The sequence below is a fragment of the Biomphalaria glabrata genome, chromosome 18 (assembly GCF_947242115.1).
Source record: "Biomphalaria glabrata chromosome 18, xgBioGlab47.1, whole genome shotgun sequence".
Taxonomy (NCBI): Eukaryota; Metazoa; Mollusca; class Gastropoda; family Planorbidae; genus Biomphalaria; species Biomphalaria glabrata.
In genome coordinates, this window is record NC_074728.1 from 10,762,163 (window position 1) to 10,773,449 (window position 11,287).

At 37.2% G+C, this 11,287-nt stretch overlaps 1 long non-coding RNA gene across 1 annotated transcript; it reads left to right on the forward strand.

The window, feature by feature from the left end:
* Positions 1-1,629: 1,629 nt before the first annotated feature.
* On the forward strand, positions 1,630-10,943 carry LOC129924067 (uncharacterized). Its single transcript, XR_008775982.1, has 2 exons — positions 1,630-1,799; positions 10,328-10,943. It is a non-coding gene; the product is annotated as an uncharacterized LOC129924067 (long non-coding RNA).
* The last annotated feature ends 344 nt before the right edge of the window (positions 10,944-11,287 follow it).

Below are 11,287 nucleotides of genomic sequence, written 5' to 3' on the forward strand. Positions count from 1 at the left end.
TTATATTGTTACGAATCTCACTATGCAGGCTCTCTGCAAACTGCACCATACACCACCAACTTAAAGAACTTGACAACTCAGGGCTCCAAAGTAACGTAACACTTTAATAGTTGAATAAATAACAGCCAATACTGTACAATTGGCAACACGTACACTGTACAAATATCTCTCTAATAACACCGTTCCGCTGTATCAATTCTTGCACTGGTCTCTCCGTCTCGTTCCGGGCTTGCACTGGGTTCAACAATCCAGGACTGACTTCACACACTAGGCTCGTTGCGTCGGACTCGATCGCAGAGCAAGATCAAGACGCCAGTCGTCTCAACTGTACTTGACAGTACTCCGCACTGAACCGTCGTAATGCTCCGTACAGAACCACACCGTTGAACTCTTATCTTCTTCTTATATAATACAGACGTTACTTCAAAAAAGAAGATGATTACGTCCTACGCGTCATGCATTTAGTCATGCATATTAACCAATGACTTAAATTCTGCCAAGTCACTGGTTTTCCTGGCTAGCTCAGTGCTGAACTGTAGTTGACCGTGTTCTGAGCCCCTGTCGTGAACCACTTTTCTGAACCGTCTTGACTGCGACACCTCCGCTCTTATATAGGGTCCCTACTGGCCTTCTCGAACCGGACAGAACGCCGCTCGGCTTTTCTAGGTGGTCAGATGACTACAACTCTCGTGACGCCCTGAGCTCTGTTCACGACGGCGATCCTTCCGTAACCGTCCTGTTGACACTCGACTCGGCTGACCGTCGTAACTCGTCACGGTTGACCGCTGGTCTAGCGCTGGTTGACTACACACACACCACCACCCCCATATGTGCCACCACCAGGTATATAACAATATATATATATATATATATATATATATTAATGGAGAATGATGCCATTAAAAATTACAAGCAATCGTGTATTTATGACTAATTGAAAAATATGCATAAAACTTTCAGCTCTGCAAGTTATTAATTTTTTTAACTAATTAAATCCTTGATAACATCCAATTAATCTAAAAGCCATAAAAAAATGATTGTTCCAAATTTTTCTTCACCTAATAGAATTCTAGAATCATTGTTTCTACTTCAATAAAAATTAATTGTACACGTAGTAAACATGTCAACTTTGACCCAGACTTAGTGACCTACGGCTATAAACTATATCTACATATACGACCATACAGACTACTATAATTTGTTTTTGTAAAAAAAAGTGCTTAATGGGTTTTTAATTATATATATCAACTAGTTAGAACACTATCTATGTAAATGCTCTTTTTTAAAGTTGGTAAATCAGATTTTGTTGTTATAAAAATCTGGCTATGTCTATCGCACTGCTACCAAAATTATGACTAAGAAATATTTTGAACGTAGTGTTTATCTTTAGTGATGGTTTCTTTCTATAGTAAACTAATTCACCGGAAGTTATTCTTCTAACACTACACTGCAACCAAGGACGCCTCGGTGTACGGGACTTATTTAATTGAATAATATAGGCGTGGAGCGCACAGTTGGCAGTTCTGTATATATATATAGTCTCTTTGATCTAGACCTAGAAGACGATGCGCAAAATTTTCCTGAACAAAAAGTAATGAACTCAGAACAGCCTTGCATTCGGAAATTCCCGAAAGCTACTGTCATTTAAAGAACGCGATACTCCTTTCAAAACAAATTTTGGATCTAGACCTTTAGATCAAGATGTCTAACCAAATTTAAATTTATTTCATTTTTAACTTGAAAAATTATAATGGTCAAACTAGAGTGCTCCTCTCTGGCCAGCGAGCTAGTAAACCTTGGTAGGTCTAAATGATTTCACGGGTCAGCCATCTTTGTTATTGTTTTGACTGTAATCTTAAATCTTGGGCTTTCTCTCAGACTTGGTTGTTTTTTTTTTAGTTGCTAAAAAAATAGGCTAGATCTAGATATACCGGTATCAGCTTGTCTTAAGTCTATTAATTAGACTCGGAATATAACTGTGAGAACTAATTTATTTATTGATATGACAAGGTAATTAAATGTCAATTTTGATAATAAACTAGCTGTGCTGATATATATTGTATGTGCATGTAGCGAAATTTAGATTATCTATAACCTATGTATATTGTATAGTTTTATTTAATAGTTACTTATATTGTTAAGTGATCTGACACAGTGGCGTAGCTAGGGTGGGGGAGTGGGGGAGGTGAAGGGAGTTGAGAATCCCCCAAATCCCAAAATGAATGTTTTTTTACATTAAAAAATTAAATATTTGCAAAAAACAGGATCCCCCCAAAAGGTCAAGCACTTAAGACCCCAAAAGATGGGAAATTCTAGCCATGCCCCTGGTATTACAAATTATTTACTTAGCACTGAAAATTCTAAAAAGTATCTATATACTAAGAAAAAAAAACAGATAATTAAACTTGTTGATATGTGAACAGGAACTAATAAAAGTTTCAATTTTATAGTTTATAATAAACGACTTTGTTTTTTTTTTCTTCTCTTTAATGTAGTTATAATTACAGGGTGAGTAGCACTTTTCCATGACAAAGTTTTAGGAGATATCGGAGTTTTTGAAGGATGAAATGTATGATGTGTGTGTATATATGTGTATATATATGTTGTGGCATTTAGCACAGCTGCGGTCGCATACGTATATACATATATATGTGCGTGTGTGTCCCGTCCGTTTGTGTGATACATTTAGAATACATTCACAAAACTATGCACTGATATGCATTTATCAAATCAATTATTGTTACTTGAATTTGGGAATAATAAAAAAAAATATCTTGCCATCATCCCACTCAGAACAGAAACAACGCCATCAGTTGTGGTATGTCCAAAACCTCAACTTTTTTTGTCAAAGATTTATTAAAGAACATTACAAATGGTTGCTATTAAATTAAAAAAAAAAAAAGAAACATTCTTAGAGATGTCTTCATAATGTATATTTTCTCTGTGGTGGAAAGGTACTTTTTTAGTTCCAATTTGTATCTTATAGGCCTAGATACTAGAGTCATAGTGTGCATATGAGGTAATGTTTTATTCTTTTACTAACTGTGCTTAAATCCACCTCATAAACAGAGAATGTAATATGCAGGACTATTTGTATGTTTACTATACTAAATAATGACTTTTAGATTGGGGGTGTGGGGTATTAGACTTATTAGCGTTTTTTTTTCAAACACAATTTCTATTTCATCTATGAAGTTTTCCTGGTTTTTATGGTCGAAATAACTTTTACGACTTTTCACAGCTGTGTGCGAAACATTTTGATTGTATCTACAGTAGATCTAGAATCGTGATATGTCACTAAAGTTCACGGACTTTTCAAGGTGTTTGAGATGTATCTTCATTAAATTTACAGTAGATCTAAAGTATAGTCAATAAAATTCGGGGATTTTTACGGCTGTGAGAGAATTATCTTCATTAGATTCAAGTGATTTTTATCGTAAATCTAGTCTAGATCTAAGTCACTAAATCTGCGTATTCTTCACGGCTGTGTGCGAGTTATCTTCACTGAATCTACCGTAAATCTAGACTGTAGATCCAAGTACTTAAATTTGCAGACATTTCGCGTCTGTTTGCAAATTATTTTCATTAGATTCTAGGGATTTCGCGTAAATTTAGAATCTAGCGTATTTCTAGAGTAATGTAGACATTAGACTATCGAGATCATTAAATTGATTAAAATTTATGGAGTTTTCAGGTTAGGTGCGAATTATCTTCACTAAATCTAACTTAGATCCAAATTTATATACTATTTCTAACTAGATGATTTACGGACTTTCTACGCGAAGTTATTTTTACTGTTACTACTTAGTACAACAAGAAGATTGTAGGTGAGGGCACGTAAGGTTGTAGTCTACACATTAGGCTGGTAATTGTTCTAATTATAGACAATAGTCACTACAGACTAGATCTAGCGCTAATTCAGTCGTAACAAGAAAGAAAACAACCATTTCTACGCTAGCTTAAGGTGACATGCTTGCTTGAGCCAAGGTCATATTCAATCACGAGGTCTTGCTTCATAAGTGGCTGAAAGGCGGTGAAAACGCGTCACAGGTCAGCTCATTAACACAGCCAGCCCGTAACGTCACGCGATCAGAATGCCTAGTTACGCTGTTGTTTTTCCCCTTATTTGTTTAGCAAGAAATAAGCACAATTTTATTTTTTAAAATATATCGGCGTCGCACTCTGTGCCAGAGTGTATTAAAAATATTTTTAAAATGCAAACATTTGTTGAAAACAACTAAGCTAACAACATATATATTAGATCTATACATATATAGATCTAGATCGAAATTTATACATCTTTACATTTAGATATTATGAATCGTTTCAAAAGACATAGATAAAGGAAGGTACAAACACATCAATCGTACTTTTTTAAAAAAAGGAAAATAGTGGTAAAAAAAATCAGAATAGACAATATATATATATATATATATATCATGGGCGTAGCCAGGATTTTTTTTCAGGGGTTGGTGTTTGGGGGTGATTTTTGTCTCTCCCCCCCCCCCCCCCCGCGAAAACATTTTTATATGTATGTATGTGTGTGTGTGTGTGCATAATCTTTATAACATTCTGACCTTTCATTCTTTTGGAAGACGTTTATTGTGCCCTAGAATAGGCTCTTCCTGGAGTTAGTGGAAAAATTTTTGACTCTACGCCATAGCTAGGAAGGGGGTCTGGGGGAGCGTTAGGAGGTCCCCCAGCGCGGGGCGAAGCCCCGCCGCCAAACACTATTTCTGGTATTAAAAGCCAACAAAATGCATATTCTGCGGTATCTACAGTGCATTTTCCTGTTAATACAAAGTTTTATTGCAAAATTTAATTTGCTATTCTTACTGACTTAGACCCTCCCGCGCTGTTCGGCGACTTTTCCGTCAAGCTTTCTCCACAAAAATCTGTCACTGGTAATGCCTGAAGCCTCTTCCCACCTGCTCTGAGGACCTCCATGAATGTGTGGCGCCAAGTTGTACTAGGATGTCATCCCATTTCTTTTTGTCGGAGAACATGTCCCGCAAACCTCATGCGACGCTCTGTCACAATCTTACCAAGGGGTCGACTCCCAGTTCGTCATAGGATGTCCTTGATTTAGACCCAATCTTTATAACTGACTCCAAAAATCTGTCTTAGCCATCTTTGTTGAGCCACATTTAGTGTTTTTCAATTTCGGCAGATGACTATTCACTGAAGTTTAATAATGGAGCTCGGCCACTGGTAGAAATGTGTAACCTCTCTTGAATACGCTCTTAGAATTATGTGACTGTAGTTTTTTTTAGATTTTATTTCGAAAAAAGATGTTTTATCGTCAAAATCATCTGTTGGGGGTTTTAAACTAAAAAATCTCTGGAGTTATTGTATTTTTTTAAAATTCAAAACCCCATTTAGCTACGGTCATAGAATTAGGTAACTGTAGTTTGCTTTAGAATAATACTGAAGATAGAGGTTTTCTACCTCAAAACGTTCTAAAAGGGGATTTTAAACTCAAAACCATCTGGAGGGGTTTTAAACTTAAAAAAAACATCTATTGGAGATGGGTTTAAACTCAAAACCCCCAATTGGCTTGGCTACACTCAAATAATTTTAGTGTGTAATTTGCTTTTTTTTTTATATTGAAGAGGTATTTTTTAGCATCAAATCCCTCTGAAGGGGGTTTAAACTCAAAACCCCTTTTGGAACGCTCATAGCATTTTGAGTGCGTAGTTTATATATATATATATATATATATATATATATATATATATATATATATATATATATATATATATATATATATATATATATATATATATATATATATATATATATAGATAGATAGATAGATAGAGAGAGAGAGAGAGAGAGAGAGACAATAGTCACTACAGACTAGATCTAGCGCGTCTTCAGTCGTAACAAGAAAGAAAACAACCATTTCTATATCTATATAAACAACTAAAATGAAAACAAAATAACATGAAACGTATTTTATTGACACCAAATCAAAATTAAAAGAAAATACATTGCTTTGAAAAAACGGAAGTAATGTTAATTCTTGGCATTTTTTAGACACTAACTTGGGATTTCTTTGGAACATAAACAATAACAAAATAGTAACAAAGATTGCTGACCCGTGAATTCCTTCAGAATTACCTAAACCTTTTCTAAGCGATACAAATCAACTGTAAATTTCTGGATACATTTTTTGTTTAATAGAATAAACAGCTAATGAAAGCCAATTTAGTATCATCCAACTAATTAATTGACACCTATTGTTGACCCGAAATCAAATGTTTTAGAAGGGCTGAACACTTAGCTGCTAAGTGAAAACTTTCTACAGGTTTCTACATCGCAAGTCAGATTTCCAGCCTTCTATAAAGTTTGGTCTCAGTTCCACACTGTCATGGTGTGTCTTTTATTAAGAATTTCTCCGAAAGATTGCATTTCTGAATATTGTTCTAAAGAATATTATATGGATAAGACAAAACTAGAAGCCTCTTCATCGTTTGCACTTAAAATAGCAACTGAAGCGTTTGAACAAATATTTTTTTTGTTTTTGCATGCAACTGAAGAACATTTGTAGTCGGATACCATTGCTTAAATTTTGACTGTCAAATTTTCCTTCGGTCAATGAGTCTTGAGGCAGGGTAGAGGTTCGGTTGACATGATCTTTGTAGTCCCCAACTCTAAGAAAAATAATGTAGACCGCATACATTCAAATTTCTATATTGCATTCATAGATTTGAACAAAACTTTTCCTAACGTCATTCGTGAAGATTTTTGACAAATCATGACCAAATAGGGCTGCCCAGATTAATTAATAACAATGATGCCCCAATGTCATGATGACATGCAAGCAATAGTTCAAGATAATAGAGTCTACTTCAAGCTTTTGTCCTGTCTCAAAAGGCGTGAAGCGCTGTTGTGTGTTGGGTACAATGTATTTTGAAAACTTTAAAAAGAAAAAAAAAAGCTGCGCGCTGGGATTCCCATGGGTTTTTCTGTACGTGCCGACTCCCCCTCATGTCTTGAATTTTCGCGGGCTTTTTGCAATATTGGTTTTGAGTCGAATAGGCGCCCTCTAATTGGATCTAGATCTAGACTCTAGTTCCTAGTAAGTAGAAAGTCAACATTAAAATATTGTCACTTTTATTTCAGATGGCTGTTAGTTGAGAGTAGAATATATTTTGCCGATTAGAGAGTGTAGATATATATCTACAATAAGTTCATTTGTGTTCTAGTTTAAATAAATTTTAATTATCTTCTATTAAGTGATTTATTTTTAAAAAATTGTGAAGTATTCCATATTGGAATATTATCAGTGGCGTAGCAAGGGTGGGGGAGGAGGGGGGAGAAATGTAAAATCCCCCCCGGGTCCCCATTTGAGGGGGGCCCAAAAGAGTGTTTTTTTACAATAAATATTCAATATTACGCAAAATGCAGGGGCCTCCAAAGAGGTCCAGCCCCTCCCAGGCCCCCAAATGATGAAAAATTCCTAGCTACGCCCATGAATATTTTTACTATTATTCTGTTTTGCATTATTGATCATCAGTATTTTTAATGCAGCGTTTCTCAAACTTTGGGTCCTCCCAGGTGGGTGGGGATGGCGAGTACCTTGAATTGGGGGATGGGGAGACGCAACTCCTGACAAAAAGGGGTGTCATAGAGTGTGTGTGTGTGTTTCCTGGTGGCGGTAAGAAGAGGTTAAGCGATTGATTGGTGTTTATGCATTGAGGATGATGAAATTAGCGTAATGCAAATGTGAAGCGGCAGACAATCTTGAGACATGAAAGAGTTAAGACGTTGTTTAGTGATGAGCTAGATTTTGTTTAAATATCAGTATATTTCATTAATATTACATCTCTATCTCAAGCTAAATATGAGAATATTGTAATAACAATTAGGCTATATTGAATTGTTCACATACGAAATTTATTCTAAAGCGAATTCAACGTGGGCTGCCTCTGAGATAACACAAACTATCTTTGTAATATTGTTTCAAATATGTTTATCTTCAGTTTAACATTGCACAGTTTGAAAGTTTGAAACACATCTTTGTTGTAATTTCTTTATAATGTTCTTTTCGTTAGGAAAACATTTTCTACAATGTAAGTGTGACGATACATAAACGCTTGCATATAAAAGTTTCATTTGTGCTTTAAAAACGTTTGGGAGAAAAGTTTGCTGTTAGAATTTTTTTTTTTCTTTTTATTACCCATCCCCTGACCAACTTGTCCAGGAGTATTAAAGTGATAAAAGTCATCCAGTGTGACCTTCGTCCAACTAACTATCCCCTCCCCGCGTCTAGCGAGCTGAGCGTCTGCTCTGTCCCATTCTCCTCAGGCACATCCGCCCATAAAAAGAATAACAATAGAGTCAGGTAGTGACATCTTCCCGTCCAAGCAGTTACTGGGGAAAATATAACTTTCCAAATTGCCATCTTAGTAACTCCTGACCTGATCACAAGTTAGATAGGGCCTTTGGGTTAGATTAATACAAATTCAAAGTTCAATTCTACTGGTCTCGGGTAACTTAGAAATTTAGAAGCTTTAATCCCATTGGGTCAAGCATGAATGTTATTTTAAAATAAAATTCAAAATACCCCGAATCCATTGGCCCGGCACGACTGACTATGCTAATGAGTTCAAGTCCCAATCTATAAGAGTGGACTTAAACTCTAACAGACGCTCACACCCGCCAGACAGATTTCTGTATATAATAGGCAAGGCTGGAACTTAGTTTCTCTCGTAAAGCCGCCTATAGTTTAAACAACCGTGGTAGGTTGCTCTTGTTTATATAAATCTCTATGTGTTTATTATTTTGTGCATTCATTAATACTATGTAAGTATGTAACCCTTTTATTTTATCTTCAACACATTGTTTATTATCAATGGGCTATGTTCACGCCTATTTTAATTATTTTCCTCAACCTAGCGTTGAGATGATTTAATCTAGATCTACTGGAATGATCGGATCTTTTACAAGATATCCGAATCATATACTCTCTGACTAGATCCATGAATGTGTTTTGCTGTATAACATGTCAGCTTATTGTAGTGACGGCATGTGATATACCGCGTCTGTCTATGGCATTTACAGTCTTTATAATTTTACTTATATTCAACCTCACTATGTTGTGAATAAGATTTAATCTATGAGCATATCATTCCCTCCCCCTGTATATCTACATATTGTTACGAATCTCACTATCCAGGCTCTCTGCAAATTGCACCATACACCACCAACTTAAAGAACTTGACAACTCAGGGCTCCAAAGTAACGTAACACTATAATAGTTGAATAAATAACACCCAACACTGTACAATTGGCAACACGTACACTGTACAAATATCTCTCCGATAACACCGTACCGCCGTATCAAACTCTTGCACTGGCCTCTCCGTCTCGTTCCGGGCTTGCACTGGGTTTAACAGTTGAGGACTGACTTCACACACTAGGCTCGTTGTGTCGGACTCGATCGCAGACCAAGATCAAGACGCCAGCCGTCTCAACTGTACTTGACAGTACTCCGCACTGAACCGTCGTAATGCTCCGTACAGAACCACACCGTTGAACTGTGCTGTAGTCGACCGTGTTCTGAACTCTTGTCGTGAACCTCCTTTCTGAACCTTGCTGTATTGAGCCCCTTTTCTTAACCGTCTTGACTGCGACACCTCCTCTCTAATATAGGGTCCCTACTGGCCTTCTCGAACCGGACAGAACGCCGCTCGACGTTTCCAGGTGGTCACATGACTACAACTCTCGTGACGCTCCTAAGCTCTGTTCACGACGTCGATCCTTCCCGAACCGCCGTCGATCCTTCCCGAACCGCCGTGTTGACACTCGTCTCGGCTGACCGTCGTAACTCGTCACGGTTGACCGCTCGTCTAACGCTGGCCTGGGACGATTTGCGTCGGCTGACTACACTCACACGACTACCCCCATCTGTGCCACCACCAGGTTTATAACAATATTTACCCCGTTAATCATAAATGATTTATATAACATTGCCGACTAGAGATGCATGCAGCTCTCTTCTTTTATGCTGGTTTTATTACCATATATTCTTGTTCACTTTTAAACATTTTGCTTAGGTTATCGCCCTTATTTTTGTTTTGTCTTTTATAATATTGAAGTTCGAAGTTCAAACCTGTGGTTTACTTGTATGATCTTAACATCATGGCTAATAGCCTCACGTATTGCTTAATGTAGTTATTTCCCCTGTTTTACTTTTGTGAAATGTATTCATTGAACGGAATGAGCTGTATGCCTCACATGCACAATCTGATTGATTGCATGGCATACGAGTTCCCACCTAGTGCCATGAGGAAGTTTCTAAGTGCTTCTTTTTTTTCAGCCTGGTTGTTATTGGTGGTGCAATATCACGCTCACTAGACTCGCGGTCTTTTCACCACTAGATCTGCAATGTCTACACCTGTTAGATCATCAGCTTCGACTGGATCAGCAGCGTCACCAAACCTGAGCCTACAACGCCTGAACTCCCCCCCCCCTTCTGTCAGCGAGAAGGAATCTCAGTAGTGCCCACTATAAACGACCTAAAGCTCAGTGCCCACTACCAATTACCTACGGTCCAGTGCCCAGATACTTGCCCAGTGTTCAGCGCCTACTGTCCAGCATAAGCTGCCCAGTCTATGCTCCAGCTGTCCGCTGCCCAATATCTATTGCCAACAACCTACGGTCCTGAGAATACCCTTCCCACCTTTCGCTACAGACGTACTCCTTTTCGACTCAAGCCTCATCCCTCTACTAGAAGATTCAGCTCTTGCATCTACCAAACGAGTCCAGCGGCCAACCGACCAACGAAAAAAGATTAGAACTAAAAATAGAAACACTTATCCACTCCTTCATATGCAATCAATGATGAAATTAATCCACCAGAATCCTTTTTGACACACTACCCAAGCTAGTAGTGATATTGTTGTAAAATTAAATTGTTTTTTTTTTTTATTCAACATATAGTCAATTCATTTGTTTCTAATTGTTGCTCGTAGTGTGCCTGTTCAATATTTAATTATGTGAGCGGAGAAACACAAAATTACTTCCCCTAGAGTAACGAACGAAAATCATTTTAAAATATTAAAAACCTCGTCACTGTAAGCTACTGTCTACGCATTTTAACAGGAACTACACGACTTATGCACCTAATCGATGCTCATGTAAGCCACCTATTACTTTTTTATATGGCTTATGGTAGATATTTTTATCTCTACAGTAGCTACCAGACTATGTGTACGCAAATAGTACAGCGAACACTTCTTGATTTACGTATGCACTACACAAGCTATGACTAGCCAGC